The sequence below is a fragment of the Rousettus aegyptiacus genome, unplaced genomic scaffold, assembly GCF_014176215.1.
Source record: "Rousettus aegyptiacus isolate mRouAeg1 unplaced genomic scaffold, mRouAeg1.p scaffold_m13_p_9, whole genome shotgun sequence".
In the NCBI taxonomy this organism is placed as follows: Eukaryota; Metazoa; Chordata; class Mammalia; order Chiroptera; family Pteropodidae; genus Rousettus; species Rousettus aegyptiacus.
The window spans coordinates 14,804,351-14,828,913 of record NW_023416312.1 but is presented as its reverse complement, the minus strand read 5'-3'; the positions used below and the strand labels follow the sequence as shown (position 1 = coordinate 14,828,913).

At 33.7% G+C, this 24,563-nt stretch overlaps 1 protein-coding gene and 1 pseudogene across 6 annotated transcripts in view; both read right to left on the bottom strand.

The window, feature by feature from the left end:
- Positions 1-24,563, bottom strand: part of IL1RAPL1 (interleukin 1 receptor accessory protein like 1) — a 1,213,847-nt gene that overhangs the window by 704,787 nt on the left and 484,497 nt on the right. The gene's annotated exons all lie outside the window — the stretch shown is intronic.
- On the bottom strand, positions 4,644-4,762 carry LOC118607935 (annotated as a pseudogene).

Here is a 24,563-nt window from a genome sequence, read left to right as displayed (position 1 = left end):
AATAAAGCTTAATTTATTAATTAGGTACAGTAAGAGATTAATAACAATAACTAATACAAAATTGAACAATTATAACAATATACTATAACAAAAATAGATGAATGTGGCATCATTAAACAAAATAAGTTATTTGAACACAAGCTCTGCGATACCGCAATAGCCATCTGATAAGCAAGATGGCTGCTAAATGGCTGACAGGAGGGGAGAGTATACGACATGGAGATGATGGACAAAGGGATGATTCATGTCCCAGGTGGACTACTTTAATTGACAAAAAGGTACCTTACATTTGTTGTCGGACTTATCTTCATTAAATATAAAAATAGCACTGCATTACCCCTAAAAAGTTCTGCTCCACTGGCAATGATCACATACTTTGAGAGATTTCTGTCATGGCTGCAGTACATATCAGTAATATTTCATATCCGTTTTCCTTTGTTGGTAAGATTAATAAAAGCACTAATTGGCCTTTTTAAAAAATATTCTTATGATTCTGAAATAATAAGCAGTTTATGATTGATGAAGCCACAAGACCTAAAGAACTTCCGCGAAATGTAGAAGAGAATAAACTATGGCAAGAAAGTATAACAATGATGAATTTGTTGAGGCATTTTTTCCTTTTCTGCTAGACAGGGTACAACCATTACTCACATAAATGGAAATTTCATCATAGTTTTGGTTACTGTGGTCATATCATCCCAATCTTGGCAACAAAATATACATATACCCACAAATTCCAACCACAGACCTCTAGAAAACAGTAACTAAGAATCCCAAATCCAAGATTTCTTTATACAGTCATACCTTTTAACTGAGCATTTTTTGTCTCTTTTATATCTACAGATATTTGAATCAAAATATTCCTGAGCTCAAATAAAAATCTTAACATGCTCAAGAGATTTAAACTGCTGGTGTTGAAATGGGAAAGTGAGCATAACCCATAACAGCCAATTTTGTTACTTCTCAGAATCCTTGGGCTGTGGACAGATTCAGAAGAAAATGAAAGAGACAGAAAAATTGCTTCCAACATATTCTCATTCTGTATCTCCCACACTCTCAGAGTCCGCTTATGTAAAGGAATTGCCAGAACTTTAAGTCTGAAGATACATAATTCAGAACTGTGCCAAAATTCCTCAGAATGTCTACTTGTCAGGGATTGAGACCTGCCTTATAAAAAAACATCTGAATTGGATGGAAAGATGAGTATATTTTATAACTAAGATCTCAAACAGAACTAAAGATTATAGCCTTGATGTTTTTTTTCCTTCTTAGTTGGGTCACTTCTGTAAAACAAGCTAAACAACTTCTTCCAGTTGGTCGTTTGCTCTACTGCTTTTATAACATAGTGCTAGAAGAACAAAATTAAGATTAAAGGCTGTGAGATATTTTCCTGCTGAAACTAGAGAGTATAAATCCAGATTTTCCCTTCCTCTTATAACATAGAACTATATCTTTTTTTCATGCCTGTTCCACAAGAACCTAAGAGATCCTAAAATGCACTGTATACTTAGGTTCAAGTCCTAGCACATAAAAAGTGCTAAAAAATATGTTCAATTAGGGCATTAGTGAGAAAAACAGGGCTGATTCTAGTTATTATTTCTTATTAAATTCATCTAACAAATATTGATTTATAACATGGCATTTACTATAGAGATATTAGAAACAAAAACTGTTGCCTTAATGGGGTTTGTATTCTAATTGGATGAGTGTGTGAGAGACAAAAAACAAAACACATGAGCAAAAACTGTATTATGATGGTGATAACTGCTAAAAAGAAAATCACAGGAGCATAGAGACTGGAAGTGGGCTTCAGATTTTAGATAGAGTAGCCTGGAAATGTCTTAACTACAGGGTGACCTGACTCAAGAGTTGAAGGAGATGAAGGAGTGAAACATAAATATATTTTGAAGAAGAGTTCAGCCACAGAAAATAGCAAGTGCCAAGTCCCAGAGGCAGGAACGTTCTTGAAGTGCTTGTGGAAAATCCAAAAGGCCAGTGTTGCTGAAAGAGAGCAAGCAAGAGGGAGAATGGGAGTAGGTAAAATCAGGCCAGGTCAAGACTTTAGGGCCTGACCAACCCTTGTAGTTTGTATTTTGGCTTTTTCTCATAGTACGATTACAGGACTATGGAGGGTTTTGAGGAAGGAAATGACACACAGAGATCTCTGTTTTAGCAAAATCACTTCAGCAGCTGAGTTGAGAATGAATAGATGGGGAGCAAAGCAGAAGTTGGGAGTCACTTAAGTGAGGGCTCTTGCATTCACCCAGGTGAAATATGATGCAACTGATGAGAAGTGGTTACATTTTGGATATGTTTTTACAAGAGACAATAGGATTTTCTTTAGATGAAATGGTGGGTGTGAGAGAGGGAGAAAGGCATCAAAAATTATTTTAAAGTTTTCAACCTGAATAACTAGAAAAATGATGGTTCAATTAAATGCGATGTTAAAGGAATGATGTGATAAGTGGTTCTGGGGGATGATCAAAGAGCTTGGATTTCAAAAAAAAAAAAACAGTATAGAGTTTCCTCAAAAAATTAAGAATAGAATTACCATATGATCCGGCAATCACTCTTCCGGCTACCTCGAAAATTTAAAAACATTTATCTGTGAAGATATATGTACCCTGATGTTCATTGAAGCAGTATTCATGGTGGCCAAGACATGGAAACAATAAAAGTGTATTTTGATAGATGACTGGATAAATATGTGGTACATATATAAAATGGAATGTTAGCCACAAGAAAAGATGAACTATTGCCATTTGTGACTATATGGATGGATTTTGTGATTATCATACTAAGTGAGATAAGTTGGACAGAAAAAGTTGAGAACCATATGATTTCGCTCCTCTGTGGGATATAAAACTAAAAGCAACAAACAAACAAAACAAATGAACAGAGACTCATGGACACAAACAACAATTTAGTGGTTACCAAGGGAAAACAGGGAAGCGGGGAGTAGATATCTTTAATGCAGATATTTTGGTGAGTACCAGTGATGACATATGTTAAACTCTAAAATAATGTAATATCTAAATACAAACATTGAAAGACATGAAAAATCACTCTATCTGATATGAAGATTAAAGAAAGTATTTGAATCTGGGACACATGGTTGCAGAATTTAGAAGGTTAGTACAAACAAAATGTTGAGGAGAATTAAATGTTATCTTGTGGTTTTGCGGGGAACAATGGTACATTCATATGATTATGGAGACTAATGAAAAATAAGACTCGAATTAATCCAATTGTGGCCCATTTTTATTGCTATGTTAAGGCATTTAGCCTTGATTGTATAGTCAGTCTTAACTGATCAAATGATTTTCAGCAAAGGAGCCCCATGATCAGTTTTGTGCCTCACAAAGTTAATGGCAGTATGAAGTGAAACTTGTAGTGAGGCAAGATCGGTAGATAGGAGACTAGAGAAGAAACAATGGCAGTAATTCAGAAGCACCAGACTCATATGCCCAATGGCCCGCTGGTCTCTCAATTGGTATCTCAACTTCATCCTCATATATTGAAATCCAAGCTCTTTTTTTATTAAACTTATTGGGGTGACATTAGTAAATAAAATTATATAGGTTTCAAGCGTACAGTTCAATAATATGTTATATGTATAGTGCATTGTGTGTTCACTGTCCAAAGTTAAATTTCCTTCCAATACCATATTCTCTGTCTCATACAGCACCTTGTAGAATGACTTGCATAGTAGACACTCAGTTTGTGGACATTAATCAGTTCCATGGAAGGTATAGAAATCTTCAAATAAAAACAAAGTTTCATTTTTTCTGATTCCAGAGGTTGTAGTTTCATGTTTGTTCCCCAAGTTAAATATATTTCTTTAGTTTTTTTCCCCCTAATATTATAGTTTTACATAGCCATAAAATAATGATTAAAGCTAGAAAATTACATTTGATACAATATGATGAAATGATTTACACATCTTATTGAAAATGCACCCTATTTTCCACTAAGGTTCTTTTCTGATCCAGGATCCAACTGATCCCACATTGCATTAGTTGGATATCTTAGTCTCTCCTCCAATGGGTGACAGTTCCACAGTCTTTCTTTGTCTTTCCTGACCGTGAAACGTAAAAAGTCCTGGTCAAAACTGTAGCATATCCTACTGAGGTATATGCTACAGTTATTCTGTAGCATATACCTCAATTTGTATTTGTCTAATGTATTCTCATAACTAGGTTAAAGTTATACATTGGGGAGAGAGTATATCAGAAACGATGTGTCTTTCCAAGTGTTTCATATGAGAGAACCCAATCTATTTTTCTGTTACTTTTTATCTTAATAAAAGTTACTTTTAAAAATAAGATTGGGCAAGATTACTAGATACATTATCCTAAATAATTTAAATATTTTAGACAAACACATCAAAATTGGCAACTTAAATACCATTCTCTGTCAGAAGTAAATGAAATAAACATATAAATCAAAACCTCACTTATTTTAAGGTTTCCTGTTCCAACTGAATAGATGTTATACAAAGCTTTTAAAAAACTATTAAAATTGGTATTTTTTAACAAAAAAAAATAAAAAGTCTGTAAAAACTACAAAAAATAATCTAATATCTTTTTTTATTTTTTTTAGGAGAGGCAACCTTTTCCAACACAGATTGCAAGGACCTTGTCAGCTTACGATCCCTGGTCTTCCTAGGTGGTCTCCCATCCAAGTACTAACCAGGCCTGACCTTGCTTAGCTTCCGAGATCAGATGGGATTGGGCTTGTTTAGGGTGGCATGGCTATAGGCTAATATCCTTTCACTATATAGTTTTAGTTTGTGAAATACTAGCATATTTCCCAATAACTTTGTTAATTTATTAAATATCCTCTGTTGTCTTTTATCATGCATTCTGGATATTGACACTATGTTCCAAAAAAAAAAAAATCGGTCCTTTTTAAGCAATACAGGTATAACATTTACAAAATAGAGAAGAGTTTACTGCTTTAGAACGATGGAAAATTTACAAAAGATCTCTAGGGTAACAAATATATAAATGAACAATGATTAATTACAGCAGTTTTTTTTCACTGAATATTATGTTTTTCACATAGAGGATACAATACCCAGAATTTGCTCATTAATAAACCTGTTTATAGAAATCTTTGCCTCCTTACACCTTTTCCCTTGAAAATTCTGCTCCTCACATACAGGATATAGGCAAAGAATGGAGGTGCATTCAACAAGATATACTGACAGAGTTCTACTTTAATGGTAAGAATAAAATTATCACTTTGTCAAAATATTAAAACACCATCAACAGTCATACTGCTTTATTTTCTTTAATATTTCTTATAAAGAAATACAGCATTTTATCAATTGATTATACCCTTAGGAGTCATGTTTGTAAGTTTTATTGAAATTACTTTGCAAATAGTCTCTTTTGAGGTACTTTCCTATTATTCAATTTAAACTGTTTTTCAATTTTATTTTCTCTTTCTTACTTTTTTTTTGGGGGGGGGGTTGGGTACAAGAGTAATCAAAGTTTTTATCCTTACTCTTTACTAGCTACTGATTTGGCAGTTACATATTTTAAATATTTTTAAATATCTTTTTTATTTTTTAATTACAGTTGACATACTAGTTTCAGGTGTACACCATTAGTGATCAGACATTTATATAACTTATGCAGTGATCACCCCAACAAATCTAGTACCTATTTGACACCATAGTTATTACAATATTATTGACTATATTTCTTATGCTATACTTTACATCACCATGACTATTTTGTAACTACCATTTGTACTTCTTCATCCCTTCCCCTTTTTCACCCATCTCCCCAACTCTGCTCCCATCTGGCAACCATAAGAATATTCTTTGTATCCAGGAGTTTGTTTCTGTTCCATTCATTAATTTACTTTGTTCTTTAGATTCCACATATAAGTGAAATCATATGACATTTGCCTTTGTCTGACTTATTTCACTTGGCATAATACCCTCTAGGCCCATCCATATTGTTGTAGATGGAAAGATTTCATTATTTTTTATGGCTGAGAAATATTCCATTATATATACATACCACCTCTTCTTTATCAATTCATCCATTGATGGACACCTAGGTTGCCTCCATATCTTGGCTATGGTAAATAATATTGCAACAAAAATATGGATGCACCTGTCCCTTCAAAGTAGTGTCTTGAATTTCTTTAAATAACCAACCAGAAATAAAATTACTGGGTCCTGCATTGTCTCTTGTTATAGCCTTTGCTTTAAAGTCTATTTTGTCTGGTGCGAGTATTGTTACCTCAGTGTTTTTGTTTATTTGTTTACATTTTCATGAAATATCTTTTTCCATCCCTTTGCTTTTAGTCTGTGTGTCTTTTGACTTGAAGTGAGGCTCTTATAGGAAGCATATGTAAGGCTCATATTTTCTTATCCATTTAGCCATCTTATATCTTTTGATTAAAGCATTTACTCCATTTACATTTAAAGTAATTGTTGATAGATATGTAGTTATTTTCATTTTATTATTCATCTTGTTATTTTTTCCTCCTCTCCTTCTTCTTAAAGCAGTCCCTCTATCATTTCTTGTAATGCCGGTTTGGTGTCAGTGAACTCCTTTAGCTTTTTCTTGTTTGGGAAACTCTTACCTGTCCTTCAGTTCTAAATGATAGCCTTACTAAGTAGAGTAATCTTGGCTGTAGGTCCTTGCTTTTCATCACTTTGAATAATTAGTGCCAATCCCTTCTGGCCTGCAAAGTTTCTGTTGAGAAATCTGCTGTTTTATGGGAGCTCCCTTGTAGGTAACTAACAGCTCTTCTTTTGCTGATTTTAGAATTCTCTCTTTGTCTTTAATCTTTGGCATTTTAATTATGATGTGTCTTGGTGTGGGCCTCTTCAGGTTCATCTTGTTTGGGAATCTCTGTGCTTTCTGGGCCTATATCTATTTCCTTCACTAGGTTAGGGAAGTTTTCTGTCATTATTTCTTCAAATAGGTTTTCAATTCTTTGCTGTCCCTCTTCTCTTTCTGGTATCGCTATGATGCAAATTTTGGCCTCTTAAACTATCCTCATTTTTTTTAAATTCTTTTTTCTATTTGCTATTATGATTGGGTGTTTTCTGCTACCTTATCTTTTAAATTGCTGATTCGGTCCTCTACTTCATGTAATCTACTGTCAATTCCCTCTAATGTAGTCTTTATTTCAGTTATTGTATTCTTCATTTCTGACTGGTTCTATTTTCTATTCCCATTTTTTCCCCTATCTCTTTGCTCAAGCTCTCACTGAGATTACTGAGCATCCTTATACCCAGTGTTTTGAATTCTGCATCTGGTAGATTGCTTGTCTCCATTATGTTTAGTTCTGTTTCTGGAGCTTTGTTCTGTTCTTTCGTTTGGGAGATGTTTCTTTGTCATCTCATTTGGGCTGCATCCCTGTGTCTGCTTTTGTGTATTGGGTAGAGTGGCTATGTCTCTCAGTCTTAGCAGAGTGGCTTTATGTAAGTGTCCTGTCGGGCACACTGGCACAGTCTTCACTGGTCACTTGAGCTGGATGCTGCAGATATGTCTGCAAATAGTCTTTGATTGCATCTGTTGGAAAATTTCTTTGAGCTTAGGCCATGAAAACATTCACATAATTGCAAGAAATTAAGATGGGAACTTTCCATGTCTATAAATAAGTAAATATATATACACACACATTAATAGTATTATTAATCATGTTTTACAAACACCTTTTCACTTTTGTATTTCATTTCATCCATACATACTCAGTGACTTTATAAGTAATAATAGTCTCCTATATGTGTCTGTCTTTGTATTCTTATCTGTAAGATGAGAAAGATAATTGTACATATGTCCAAAATTTATTGTGAAACTATGCCAAAAAATATTTAAAGTGTTTGATATATAGTGAATTCTCAATAAAGGCCATCTATTATCACTGTGTTATATTTAATACTATCACCTTCTAACAGTTTTCCACATAGAAACTATCCTAAAATTTCCAGAACTCAGTGCTTTACAGTTTTCCTAACTCACTTTCTGCACATTGATTTAAAGTTAATGTTACTATACTACATCTTATTCTAGAAAGAATTTTGGTGGTAGAGTAGATTATATTATTTTTTCAAGTCATGTCCAAGCAGAAATTTTGAAATTCATTTCATATTTCCACCATTGTCCTTTTCCCTAAGCTATGAAAATGTCATGCCCCTGATAGTGGTTATTCCTTTACGCTGGATCCAGGAATTAAGAAGGAACACAGACCATAGCCACAGCTGCCACTTAGCATGTAACATGAGACATAAATAAACCAATTCCATTAAAAGGCACTGAAATCTGGGGATTGTATATTACCATAGTATAACTAAGAAAAAACATACTAATAAAAATGGCTTATAAACATATATTCAGTACCATGAGAATAAAAATAGACAAATCAAGATAAAGAATAAACATGAAATCATAAGATAAAGATAAAAAAGTATGTAGTTGTAATTATTGAATTTTATTAAAATTCCAATATTATTCTTCTCTTTAGCATGTCTGCCCTAATTTTTACCATTTTCTATTATTTTTCTCATTAGTAACTCTCAAGACTCTTCTTAATCTCTTATTACCTGTCATTCTTTTCTTCTGCCTATCATCGTGCTCCATAAAATTTTATCTGAGGGCAAGAAGATATTTGAAAAAGGACTTTCCCTGTGATGCCAGGTTTTCTGGACAACTTTGCTTTCCTCTCCCTCATACTGCTCAAGGACTCTGGAGAAATGGGTGACCACAGAAATCCACTGCTGCTGCCTGTCCTTCCAAAGCTGGCTGCAAGAGATGGGCAACCAGATGCACTTAGAAAATACATAATACACTTACACTTTTTCCAGAGTTCCTTCATACTCTCTTAAGATTGGAATCAGTGCTAGGCTGGGAAATTACTCTCAATTTTACATTGTGTTTAAAAGGCAAATACATGATCTCCTAAAAAAAAACCTCTTGTTATTATTCAGTATAGCCTTAATAATTTAAACACAAAAATAAGTTATAATATTAAATGGGTACCACTTTGATATTTCTTAATTCTCTCATAGTCTTTTTAACATCTTTAAATGTTAATCTGTCCAGTTACTGCATAAAATTGATACAGTTTTACCTAGCTGTCAACTGTCAGTTCTCCTATTAAATATTTGTAGGTGAAGGTAAAATGCAATTTAGCAAATAGGGAATTTTTGTGGACCAGCAAGATTTAACCACTGACATTTATTTTTCTAGTGAAATCTCTACTGTCATTCTGACACCATACATTGAAGGGTGACAAGTTCTTTAAATATAAAATCAAAGGTTATTTTTAAAAGAGCTGAATCAGCTTTGGAAGCAATAATGTATGGTTGACAGGATGTGCTAATACATTCTAGTTATCACAGGGAAAACCTGATAGTTTATGGATTCAACTTTGTGTGTGTGTGTGCTTGAAAATGTAAAGTAGTAAGATATAGAAGCATATGAAGGGAAATTTTATAGAACAGTCAAAGGTACAAATTAAAATGGCTTCACTGATTTTTATTGAAAAAGATAAAAGCTAAAAAATAACATTTCACAGTTGCTTTAAAGAGTTCTTATTAAAAGTCAACAAAAACATTAGGGTAATCTATTCAATACAGTATGCTTGTAGATTCTGGCACACTTAATTTCAAAGGGCAAAGTAGCTTATAAAAAAGGTCACAAATTACATCAACATTATCATCATACATTTTAACTTTTAGCTTTGGCAAGCCAATAGCAGTTGCTTTTGATAATTGTGCATATAATATTTAAGAATATATAAAAAGAAATTATTTCTTTTTCAAACAATTTAAACTTTTAGAAACATTAATTAATAAAAAAGAGGAAAACATTATTAAATAGAATAGACATTTAAAGTTAAAATTTCCTCACTTTAAAGTAGAAGAGGTACTAAGGGAAGAATCAAGTAGAGGAAGAGTAAAGTACATGTATCTACTGCCTACTCAGGAGAACTTAACTGAAGAAAGTAAAAAATCTCAAAAAATTTTAGAACAACTTAAAATTAATTCACTTATGGTATCACTTGAGTAGTGTGTTTCAAAGGGGAAAAAATAAACTCTATGGAGTGCTCTTTTAATTCTTACCCAAATAGTAGTAGATGTTATTTGCATTACTAAATTTCACCATAAAGGATTATGCTTTAAGTATACTGTTCATATCGACATTATAAGAGTTGTTCAGAGAAGAGAAAAAAACTTATTTGCTATTTGGCAATGACCACTCCTACCCTGTATGTGTATGTTTGTATGTTTGTATGTTTGTGTGTGTATGTGTGTGTGTGTGTGTGTGCTTATGTGCAATTTTTTTTGAAAAAAAATCTCAATCTACCTCAGGCCAAAGTAAGCATTAAGCAGTGTGAAGTAGTTTAAGGATTTTAAGGTTGAGTGTAATTGACACAGTGAGTGTTATCTTCAATTTGAGATTCCTCTCAAACCGCCTGCTCTTTCCACATAGCCTAGACCTAAGTAAATTCCTTCCTTCACAGTATTAGAGACTTACCAGGTCAGCTCAGATATAAGAGACAACCTCTCATGTTAAGAATAAATTATTAGTCAATAAAATCATAATAACTATGTATACTGCCAGGGGGGTACCAGACTAATTGGGGGATCGCTTTGTAAATTATATAAATGTCTAACTGCTGAGCTATACACCTGACTAATATAAAATAATACTGAATGTCAACTCTAAAAAAATTTTAAAATATCTTTAAAATTTTTGTAAAAAAAAACAAAACAAATATATTACATACCAGCTATGTAATATTAGGCCAATCCCCTCACCTTATCTTTGCCTCAGTTTTCTCCCAACAATACTTCCCTTGCCTATAGTTTCTGATATTATTGAGCAGTTACTATTATGCTCCAGGCATTGTACTAATCATTTCCCACACATTATCTTTATTGAATAATCAGAGCAATCCCATAAGGTCATTACTATTAAAAATCCCATCTGTCAGGCAAAGAAACTAGGTTCCGTAACCTGTTCCAGATCACCCAGCAAGTACTCTCATCAGGATTCCTATTCAGAATGAAGATCCCAAAGGCTTTAATGACTAAGCTATGAGTATGCAATGACAGTACTTAGGTAATTCAAAGATGTATATACATTAAGTTCTTTATTGGTTTGTTTTACTAGAATATTACACAGTAAAGAGAAGGTTGTGCAAATGAACTCTTTGGTTTGCTGTTGTAAGAAACTTACAACTTATAAATAGGCATGCTACTTTTACAAAGCTAACTGAATGCTTAGAGAAAAGAACATGATTTCAGTGTCTGGAGTCCAGGGTTCTAGTCCAGCTATCTCATAAATTAGATGTCCAACATTGTGCAAGTCTTTACATAATTTATCTAAAACTTTATTAAGATTTCAGGATTAGCATAAACTGATATGCTGGTATGCTATCTAGGGTTAGATTAGGAGAAAACCAGCAATAAACTGGCAAATTGGCATTAACATAAATCAAAAAAATTAAGTTATAATAGTTGCAAAAGCAATCAAACTTATATAAAGTTTCTACTTATTTAAAGTACTTACAGAGTTTAGAGAAACATGTTAAACTACATCTCAATGATGGAATCAGTAAAAATCAGATTATGAGCAACTTTATAGAACAAGATACTTGTTCAATAAATAAACTACAAGGGGGCAAAGAGATGGAGAGGAAGTCTATGTATTAAAAGATTTAAAATGTAAATCTATTAATAATAATGTATGGACCTCATTAAACCTAACTTAAATTTGAACACTGTCTAGATATTTGAAGAAAAAATTGCTGTTTTTATTTTAGGTGTGATAATCATTTTACATTTATGTTAGTAAGAGAAGAATCCATATTTGTTCATATATGTGTGTAAAATAAAACGATGATGTGTGCAATTTGCTACAAAATAATACAATAGTAGGAAAAGTGAAAGGGGAGGGGTTGAGGCAGGATGGCCATGGGTTGGTGATTATTGAAATGTGTGACAGGTACATGGTTGTTCATTATATTATTCGCTATATATTTTTGTATGTTTGAATTCTCCATAAGAGTAAAAAATAGGTAATAGACCCTGAAAATTAGAAAAGCATTACAAAAGAAGCCTAAGAGAGGAGACTCATTTAGGAAAATGAAGTTATATTATGACTCATTCAAATCTTAATGTCCTTTTTGAGTCCCAAGAGAAAGGCACATTGTCTTGGGGGTCACACTAGACACCAGAGAGGCAAACAATGGAATGATAATTAAATGTGGGAGTACAGTGAACTGGCAAAACAAGTGTAGCCATCCACACACCTGTTGAAGGAAGAGAGAACACTAAACTTTGGAGGGGCCTACAATAGGTAAAATAAGAAGCAGGGCAATGATCTTTAAAAACCACAAGACTATACAGTAATCAGAGGAGAAGAATGTTGCGGACGCAAGTTTGCTATATGTTAAGTGTTAAAAGTAAAGCATGGCACACCTATTAGAATGAATAAAATCCCAACTGACAATACCAAATGTTGCTGAGGAAGCGGAGCAACAGGAACTCTCATTCACTGCTATTGAGAATGCAAAACTGGCCCAGCTACCTTGGGAGAAAGTTTAACAGTTTCTTACATCATCTTACCAGACCATCTAGCAATCATGCTTTTAAGTACTCACCCAAATGAGCAGAAAACTTATGCCCACAAAATAACTTGCATACAAATGTTTATAGAAGTTTTATTTATAATTGCTAAAAGTTGAAAGCAACCAAGGAGCCCTTCAATAGATAATAAACTATGGTATATACAGATAATAAAATATTATTTAGTGATAAAGAGAAATGAGCTACCAAGCTATGAAAAGATATGGAGAAAATTTAAATGCATAAAGTAAAAGAATCAGCCTGAAAAGGTTATATACTATATGATTCCAACTATACAGCATTCTGAAAAAGGCAAAACTATAGTGACAGCAAAAAGTTCAACGGTTGCCAGGGATTGAGGCAGCGAGGTGGGAGGTGATGAACAGATGAAGCACAGGAGATTTATAGAGCAGTGAAACTCTTCTGTATGATACTGTAATGATAGATACATGACATTATTCATTTTTCAAAACCCATAAAACTGGATAATAAAAAAAAGTGAACCCTAATGCAACATGGAAACTTTAGTTAATAATCATACATTAATATGGGTTCAAAAATTGTGATAACTACACTATTCTAATGCAAATGTTAACAGGGGAAACAATGGAGTGTCAGGAGAAGAAGCATATAGAAATCCTCTGCAATGACTACCCAGGTTTTTTATGTAAACCCAAAATTGGCCTAAAAAAATAAAGTCTGTTACTCTTAAAAAAAAAAGGAAAACATAGTAACTACTGAAATATGCAATCGAAGTTGTTTGCTATAAGAAGAAATTGTCAACAAGGTAAAGAGACAACCATCCAAATGGGAAAATATATTTGCAAGCATCACCTCCGATAAGGGTCTAATATCCAAAACATCCAAAGAACTCATACAACTCAATAAGAACAACAACAACAACAAAACACAAATGATCCAATCAAAAAATGGGCAGAGGACCTGAAACAGACACTTCTCCCTAGAGGACATACAAATGGCCTAGAAATATTTGAAAAGATGCTCAACATCACTAGCTATTAGGGAAATGCAAATCAAAACCACAATGAGATACCATCTCACATCTGGTAGAATAGCTATAATCAACAGAACAAGTAATAACAAGTGTTGGAGAAGATGCAGAGAAAAAGGAACCCTCATATACTGCTGGTGGGACTGTAAATGGGTACAGTCACTATGGAAAACAGTGTGGAGGTTCCTCAAAAAAACTAAGAATTGATCTACCGTATGATCCAGCAATCCCTCTACTGGGTATTTACCCCAAAGACTTGAAAACCCATATCCAAAAAGGTATTTGCACACTGATGTTCAAAGCAGCATTATTCACAGTGGCCAGGACATGGAAGCAACTAAAGTGTCCCATGATAGATGGTTGCCTGAAGAAGCTGTGGTACATACATACAATGGAATATTCCTCAGCCATAAGAAGAGATGAAATACTGCCAATTGCGACAACCTGGATGGACTGAGATAATCATGCTAAGTGAAATTAGCCAGACTGAAAAAGTTGAAAACACATGATATCACTTATATGTGGGATATAAACCTAAAAGCAACAAATGAGCAGGACAAACAAAGAGAGACTCATGGACATGGACAATGGACTAGTGGTTACCAGAGGGTAGGGGGTGGGAGAGGAGGGAGGAGGTAGACAGGGTAAAGGGGGTCAAATACGTGGTGACAGAAAAAAATCTAACTCAAAGCTGGAGGACAACATGAATTCAAAACTTACTTTATTTTTTTCCCCCTTGGAAATTTTCAAAAATTTAATTAATTAATTAATTAAATTTTAAATTTATTTTTATGGTGACATTGGTTAACTAAATCCAAGAAGTTTCAGCTGTACACTTTAACAGTAAGGCATATATATGTATATAGTTTATACTGTGTGTTCACGTCCCATAGTTAGATTTCTTTCTGTCACCACATCTTTGACACTCTTTACCCTGTCTACCTCCTCCTTCCCCCTTCCCCTATGGTAACCACTAGTCCACTGTCCATGTCCCTGAGTCTCTATTTTTCCTGTTCATTGTTTGCTTTTAGGTTTAAATCCCACATATAAGTGATATCATGTGATTTTCAACTTGTTCTGTCTGGCTTATTTCACTTAGCATGATTATCTTGAGGTTGATCCCTGTTGTTGCAAATGGTAGTATGTCATCTCTTCTTACTGCTGTGTAATATTCCATTGTATATATGTACCACTGCTTCTTTAGTCAATCATCTGTTTCTTATACAGTCTCCCTCTAATAAAGCCAACAGGCCCGAGAGAGTTCAGTAAAGTTCTATGACAGTGGCTGGGGATCAAGGATAACAGGCTCATGGGATAACTCATGTCCTCTGAGCTTCTATCTTAATCAAATCACATATCTCTCTCTCTTTTTTTTTTGTTTGAACATCTAGAGCAATGGTGTTCAAACTTCAGTGTGTATCAGCATTGCCCACCCTGGAGTAAGATCGAGCCCTGGCCTTTGAGTTTTATCAAGTCCCCCAGGTGATTGGTGTCCACCAATCTGAGAGCCACTGATCTAGAGGAATAAAGACTACATATCCTCAGGGTTATCCCACCTAAATATTATTAGAGACTTCAAATTCAAGGATGTTTGGGCCAGAACAGTCCCTGAAGTGCTAATACTCTGAATAACTGGTTAAACAAAGAGGTTAAAACAGCCATCAGTTAGGTTTGCCTTCCCTCCTTAAAATTAGAGAAACTAATGAGAGCATAAGTCAAAAATGTCCCTCCTGGATACTGCAGAGGCGTGGGAATCAGCATACTACATTAAGTTATGGTAAAGAGAGACAGAAACATTCACATTTTCAAAATAGAAACAAGATCCTGTGATTAGTTTGCCCAGGAAGCTCAACTTATCCATATTCCAAGCATATATAGGCACATAAACTAGAGAGTATGCACAATTCAATGCCCTCCATGAATTCAAATTCATTCAATAAAATGGAAAACTGTATATTTTTTCAGTTATTATGAAAAATGACAAGAACCTAGCACTAAGATTTATTGCTCTGAGTAGGCACTGGAAAACTATATGTAACATGAAATGCAGCAACACATCATGCAGCAGCTGAATATGCATATAGAACATTGCTTTCCTCTCAGCAGTGGCTGACATGACAAATGGTTAAATGTTCCTCTTAACTATCACAGATTCCAATGCAAAGGTACATCAGACTAATCAGCCACAATCCCCAATTACCACCAAGATGTAGTAAATTTGACTTTAAAAATCTGTGTTATTAATGCTTTGACATTTTCAGAATAAAATGTTATTTTAATACACTGGTAGTCAAGTAAGTCATTTTTTTAACACTTAAATAAGCAAAGAATGTGAAGGGGAGTAAAGTAAGAAGGGGGAAGGAAATGAACACTCATCAAGCATCTGAGAAGAGTTACTCTTCATTGATGTTATGCATGTAATAGGCCTTTTACTCCTCTCAGCTGATTTGGGCCACTTATGATGGAAAGCACCAAGTGTAACTGGAAACTATATTTTACTCCAAGAGGGTGAATGGTAATTTTTGGAATATTCACTCACTGGAACTATCAAAAAACAAAATGAGACTCATGGACACAGACTGTGCATTAGTGGTTACCATAGGGAATGGGGGTAGGGAGGAGGTAGAGAGGAGTGAGTGAAAGGGGTCAAATATTTGGTGATGGAAGGAAACCTAATTTTGGCGGGTGAACACACAATGCTATATATGACGTACTATTGAATTGTACACTTGAAACTTATTTGATTTTATTAATCAATGTCACATCAATAATTTTTAATAAAAAATGAAAAGGAGGGCACTGTTCAATTATATGAAAAATAAAATAGCCTGTAGTTCTTAAGTTGCAGAATGCTTGGCTAGATGAAAAGAGACCTCCATGCTAAGCCAAATAAGGAATTTATAATATTTTGGCTATTTTCTTAGTCAGTTGTTGATAAGTGACAATGCTGTGAATCATTAACAGCCCTTTGCCACTGGATCAACATAGATAAGTGTGGATAAAGGACAAATACGTTCACGGATTTAAAAAATCCAACTATAGATTGACCTTCAAAATGAATTCATAAATGTCTTGAAAGTTTTAAATGCCAATAAAAAAAGAGTCAACACTTTCCCCTCATGATATATCAGTATTTATGTACAAAAATTAAAGGAATACACTCCTCCTGTATTTTGGTCAACAACAGACCACATATATATAAGACAGTGGTCCTATAAAATTATAATGAAACTGAAAAATTCTTATCACCTGGTGACAGTGTAATGCAACACATTATTCATGTCTTAGTGTCTTAGTGGTGATGTTAGTGTAAAGAAGACTCTACTCACTGCCAGTCATATAAAAGGAATAGTACATATAATTATGTACAGTACTCAATACTTATAAAAATAAACAACTACGTTACTGACTTAAGTACTTAGTAAACTATACTATCTATTATTATTTTAGAGTGTATTCTTTCTACTTATAAAAAAAGTTTGCCATAAAACAGTTTGCCAGGTTACTCCAGCAGCAGCCTCATACATCTCATGTTTCCAGTGTCTCTTAACTGCATTGATTTCTCTTGTGTTTGATTTAATCTCATGTTATTTTGTGCAGTAACATGCTGTATAGGCTTATAGCCTAGAAGCAATAGGCTATATGATATAGTCTAGGTGTGTAGTAGGCTATACCATCTAGGTTTGTGTAAGTACACTCTATTATGTTCACACAACAAAATAATCTAACAATGCATTTGTCAGAATGTATGCCCATCGTTAAGAAGTGCTGGACTGTAATTAGTATTTCTAAACACATTATTTTATCTTTAATGCTTCAAACTGCAGGAGACTATTGGAATGGCAGTCTCTGTATATCACCCCTAGTAAGAATACTAGAGCTTTAAGTGGTTAGTAAATTTTTCTTGATGATTTTGTGAATCAATTCACTTCACAGCCACTTTACATCTAAGTCTGAATTGTGAATCCATTCACTTTATAGATGTAATGATGGTTACTTTGTAGTATAATTTGAAGTCAGGTAGTGTGATACCTCCAGCCTTGTTCTTTTTTCTCAGGATGGCTTTGACTATTTGGAGTCTTTTATGATTCCATACAACTCCAATCATTTTGTTCTATTTCTTTAAAAAATACCATCAGAGTTTTGATCTATATATTGTTTTGGGTAATATGACCATTTTAAGTATGTTGATTCTTCCAATCCATGAACACAGACTGTCTTTCTATTTCTTTGTGTTTTCTTCAATTTCTTTTAATAATGTCTTATAGTTTTCTGTATATTGGTCCTTTACATGCTTTATTAAGTTTGTTCTTAGGTATTTTATTCCTTTTGTTGCAATTGCAAAATATTTTTTTTTCCTTTTTTTCTGAAATTTCATTGTTAGTATATAGAAATGAAATAAACTTTTGTACATTGATTTTGAAACCTGCAACTATACTGTATTTATCCTTTATAATAGTTTTTTTGGTGGCATCATTAGGATTTTCTATACAAAGAATCATTTTATTTGCAAAAAGTGACAATTTATCTTCTTCATTCCCAATTTAGATGCCTTCTATTTCTTTCTCTTGCCTGGCTGCTGTAGCTATGACTCCCAATACTATATTGAATAAAGGTGGTGAGAGTATGCATCCTTGTTTTGTTCCTGTTCTTAGGGAAAAGGATTCAGTTTTTCACTGTTAAGTATGATATTAGCTGAGGGTTTGTCATATATGGCCTTTATTATGTTGAGGTATTTCCCATCAATACCCTTTTTATTCAGTGTTTTAATCATAAAAAGATACTGTGCCTTGTCAAAGTGAAAATAATAAGCAGCATGGTATTAGCAGAAAAACAGACACACAGACAAATAGAACAAAATTCAGAGCCCAGAAATAAACCCACACATATATGGAAAATAATTTTTGACAAAGGAGTCAAAAACATACTATGGATGAAATGAAAGCCTCTTCAATAAATGGTGGTGGGAAAATAGGAAAGCTCCATGCAAAAGAATAATACTAGACTGCTATCTGTTACCATACACCAAAATTAACTCAAAATAGATCAAAGACCTACAAATAAGATGTGAAACAATAAACTGCATAGGAGAAAACATAGATACTAAACTTATGGACCTTGGTTTTACAGAGGATTTTGTGAATTTGACCTCAAAGGCAAAGAAAGTAAACACAAAAATAAATGAACGGGACAATATTAAACTGAAAAGCTTATGCACAGCAAAAGAAACCATCAATTAAACAAAGAGGTATCCAACTGAATAGGAGAAGATATTTGCAAACAATGCCTCCAGTAAGGGGCTAATATCCAAAATTTATCAAGAATTCATACAACTCAACATCAAAAGAACAAATTATCCAATTAAAAAAATTGGGCAGAGACCTGAACAGACACTTCTCCCAAGAAGACATACAAATGGCCAGCAGACATAGGAGAAGTTGCTCAACTTCAACAGCTATTAGGAAAATGCAAATCAAAACCACAATGAGATACCACTTTACACCTGTAAGAATGGCTATCATCAACAGGACAAGTAACAACAGGAGTTGGAGATGTTGAATGCTCATACAAAATGTAATGATGGTTAGTGTGAAAAATCATAGAAAACATTTTTCCGTTTCAAGAAAAAGTAGAAAGCATGGGGTTACTCATAAAACCATATTATCCCTAAACATTGCTTATTAAAAAATTCTATATTATTTCTTCATATAATGTTAATCTACATTAATAGTAGAGAAGTTAGAAAATACAAAAGATTAATTTCATGACCTAGAAATAATTTTTATTAAACATATCCTTTCAGTCATTGTCTCTTAATTTTCCCTAAATATACAAATAAAAGTAATAATTATATGTATTTATGCATGTTTAAATTTACCTATAATGGTTAGTAAATAAATTATTCATAACTAAAACATTCATCAAAAAGATTATATATAAAATTAAACTATATTTTCCCCCAATTTTGTAAACCACCTTAAATAGTAGTGCAGAAACAGGTCCCCACAGTTGTAGTTTTTGAATCTCAAATTAGATGAAGAACATGGAACAGATCCAATTTTGTCTCCCCAGTACTGAGTGCCAAATATAAAACTAAATATTATTGTTTTCTTGAATCGGTGTTCCACCAAATGAAAATAAAGATTTAACCACTGCATTTAAAATTTTTCCCATCCATCCATACATTCAGTATACACATTAAGAAGCTATTTCTTAACTAATACTGTTCTAAGAACTGAGGAAACAAAGATGAACAAGACAGTTCCCACCCTTCAGGAACTCACATTCAAGCCAGGGAGTACTGAGGTGGAAATTATAACATGGTGCAGTAAGAGGTCTGATAGCCCTAAATAGGAGAGAGCTACTAAACCATCTCTGAAAGGGATATCAGCAGGGAAGGTTTCTCAGAAAGAACAATGTTAATTGCAGTCCTAAGGCCAGTTGGTTTTAACCAGGCAAAGAGGCACTTGGGAATGAAGAAGTGTGAGTTAGGCAAAAGGGAGTAACAGGAATGAAAATCCAAAACAAGAGAGAATCTGGCATTTTCTTCACTATTCAAGTAAGTTAATAAGGTAGTAAAAGCAAACTGGGAGGTGGGAAGTGGGAAGAAGTGAGACCAAGCAGTTAGGCAGGTGTCTATGTGCTGGGCCATGATTTAAGCCATGTTTGAAGAGCAATGAAGTAATGTGTTCTCAGGGCACCTCATCTATAGTCATATGATGTTGATTTCCCTTTCTTGGTGGTTTTAATTTTGATCACGCCATTCAAGATGTTGTTCAAGTTCTCCAATGTATATTTACTATAATAGTTATTTTTCCTTTGCCACTATAATTAATTTGTGAGGAGATTGTTTAAGGCTATACGTTTGGCTTTTTAGGAGAAGTGTCTTTGGGTGGCGAACACAATGCAATATACACAGAATGTATTGTTGAATTGCACACTTGAAACCTATATAATTCTATTAACCAATGTCACTCCAATAAGTTTAATTTAAAAAGACCATATGTTTGCACTGAGCGTATCCCGCATAATTTATATGTTGAAGTCCTAATCCTCAATGAGATGGCATTAGGGGGTGAGGTCTTTGGGAGGTAATTAGATTTAGATGAGGTCATGAGGGTGGGACTCTCATGATGGGAATTGTGCCAAAGAAATGACCAGAGAACTTATTCTTTCTCTCTCCATCCATCATGTGAAGACACAGTAAGAAGGCCATCTTCCAGCCAGGAACAGGGCTTTCACCAGATGCCATATCTGCTGGCACCTTGATTTTTGGACTATGTAGCTTCCAGGACTGTGAGAAGTAAATACTGATTAAGCCACATAATTTGTGGTATTTTGTTATAGCAACCTGAACTGATTAAGACACCATACCAATAAGCTCCTCATGAAAATCTGATGATTCTTGATTTACACAATCTTTGTAGGGGTCGACTTATGAGTTCCAATTTGGGCATGTTAAATTTGAAGAGCCTGTGGGATCTTGAAGTGGAGATGTACTATAACAGGTGACAGAACAGAAGCTCAAAAGAGAGATCAGAGCTGGTGATTTGTTTTGGAAGTTCACAGAGGTTGGTGTACAGTGAGGCAAAAAGCAGTAATATTGCACCTTTGGGCATATTAGCATTAAAAAAATAGATGAGGGGACAAATAAGAAAACAGGCATTTACCAGAGTAGTGATTCTCAAAGCATGATCTCTGGATCAGCAGCACTGGCCTCACCTGAGGCCCCATTTCGTATCTTCTGAATCAGAAATTCCAGGGGTGGTGCCAAGCTTCTTGTGTTTTGACAAGCTATCTAGGTGCTTTTGATGCCTCTAAAGTTTGAGGACTATTAAATGGGACAGTCTGTATAAAAGCGTTTAGATGGTGATAATGATGATGAAGAAGAAAGGAGGTGAAGCAGGAGGAAAGCAACACCACCACCAACACTACTACTGACTGCAGAATAAGCCTAACTACCAAGCTATTTTCAAAACACTGTTTATAAAAAATAGCATCTACTTATAAAACAAGTCATTTGGATTATCCATGTATTATACTGTATAGCTCAACAAGTATTTGAATTACATATTAGAGATTAAGTTGATCTTGAGAACCACAGATGGTAATTACATATTGCCATGCGTGACCAAAGGTACAGCTTAACTACTGTTCTTCATCCTTAAAGAACCATTATCCAGAATTACAACTCGCTAGATATTTGTAATTTGCCTATTTCGTGTGAGAAATGAATTATTCAAAGGCTCACACTATAGCTGAGGTACTATAAAAATATAAATTTACTACTCAATAAATACAAGTGATGACTTACTAATTATATTTTCAAAATGCCTCTAATTTAAATTCATGGCTGATTGATGCAGCAAGACAAGCAGCAAGCACAGGAGATAATTTAATCAATAAATGACCCTGTGAAAGGTGGTGAAAGTAAAAGTTTCATTTAATTTTATGTCACCGTTTCATTTCTAAATTGTTAATTTAGGTTCTGCTCATAGATGGGCAATCAATTTGTTACTTGCATTCATTAGAAAATAAGTAACCACATTAAAATGTCTTTTAAGAACCATAAACCATGTTTTACTATCTTTTTATCCTTTTATTTTCCTTTGAGTTCTTGACCACCTATGAAATTCAACTTTTTCTGCATTGCTTAATATATGAAAGTGTATCTCCCAAGATGCCTTATGAAATTCTAATTATATTTAATGCTTCACATTAGTGACAATAAAATTTTTAAATGGAAAAAAATTAATCACATACTTTGTGAAAATGTTTTTAAATTATGAAACACAGAGTGGTTATAATCAAACTTTTAATCACCTCTAAAAATTATCTCTCTGCAAAAACATAGTTTTGACTAAAATGGGCACTCAGCTCACAAACCCATGTATGGACAAAATTGAATCTGAAAACATCCTCCTGTTTGCTCTTGACAGTCTGCATCCATGTTATTATACTGTGAAATTAGCTGTTCCTAAAGTAGCTACTTGTAACAAAAAAATTAGCATCTAATATATATACCAGACATTCTGTTAAGTGAATTAACTATGTTATGGCCTTTAATTTTTCCAATACATTGTTGAATTATCCACATTGTACAAATGACATATTTGAGTCATGAAAGGTTAAGTGGTAAGTCTCCAAAGCAAAATTCTTAGCCACTTTGCTCTGCCTCTCTCATTTAACTCATTTCTGACCCCACCTTTTCTAAAAATATTTCAGAAATTTATTTAAAAGGAATTCTATATAAATTTCAGAAGTGTATATCTTACTGAATACCTCTTTGCTTGATCTAATCCCTATCTCCCCTTCCATTCTTTACCAAGTGATGCACAAGGAAAAGATGACAGTCAAAACAAAAACCCAAGTCTCTGAACTCCTGGTGTTCTATTCATAAAATAAAATGATCATGCTTTGCAAAGCCAAAGCTTAATCCCAAATCACAATGGTGAATAAGGGACTAGAAGGAGAGATTTCCTGAATCTATTCACATATATTTCTCATATATATCTACCCTAAGGTCTTAATAAATTCTTGCAAAATGCAGTGTACCTTACACAGTATTCAGCATGAAGAGTACCTTTATCATCTATGGTTTCCAGGAGAATGTGTAATATATTGATGATGAACACAACAAGCAATCCATTTTAAGACGTATGTTAAGCTGGCCATGACTCTTTCAGGGGAAAGAAAAGGCTTTTAATAGTCAATTTTAAAAGTCATTTACTTAGGACAGTCTTTGTAATTTCTCTGTACAATGCTTTTAATGACAGAACATACAAAGCTAGAAATTCTACCAATTAACTGCAGATTTTGGTAGGGGGTGGATCTAATTATCAGTGTTAGAACAGCAGTCTGACTAATCTGACCTATGATTCTTAGAAATAGTACAGAGGGCCATTTATAAAAATGAGCTGCTCAGCCTGAGCTGCTTTTAAGAAAGTAAGGGGAGGCTCTAGGAATTCATATTTAGAAACACTAAAAAGCATGAAGAATATATCTCAATCATTTTTAGAGGAGCATTAGAATTATGTTCTTTCTCTGTCTTCTCTATTCCGCAGCTTATCTGTTGATATTTAGTTTGCATATAAATACTAGCCACTGATTTATTTTTGTCCTCCAGAGAATACTGAGCATTGGGTTAGGTTCTGGAGATACACTACTCCTGCGTCCCAATGTACTATTTTTGATTAATTTATCCTTCATGTTTAATTATCACTCACTAGCAAATCCATTACCATAAATACCTGTCTATTTAATTTTATCCTCTTTTATTTTATCATTACTTTATTATTCTTTTATAGGCTATGTGCTTTTTTATGGAAATGATTTGATTTTCACACAGGAAAAAAGGTGACATGTGGTTTGCCAATTATACTGACATTCATATTTCAATGATTCATTTTGTAAGAGAAGTAATTTCAAGTGCCAATTTGTGGGCCAACCTACAAAACTCTTCCCAGCACCTGTTGACATTTTACCAATCCTTTTCAGCAAGTATTCTTTTTGGATTTAAATTATGTGGGCTGGAAACAGAGCCTGTTTTGTGGCCATAAAGTGATTAGAATAAGTTAGCTTTTACATGTTCTAAAAAAAAAATCAAAGTTGATAGTTAATTCCCTGATAAATCTTTTCTATGCAATTTACTTTTCCATAGGGAATTTTAATATAGAAAATGATTTCTTATGACCTATCAAAGAATCATTATTTATTAATGACACAGACTTTTCTGAGTAGGCTGAAGGACAGAGAGCTATAATATCTTTTTTCTCAGTTTTGATTGGTGGACACATTTGTAAATATCTTTTGGACCAATTCTCTTCTACATCTTGATTCAAGAATAAAATTCAATGACAAAATTTGAAATGCTTATTTTAACACTTTAATATTTTACCATATCTTTTAAGTATATTTATTTTTATAGTTTTATCATTAATTTAT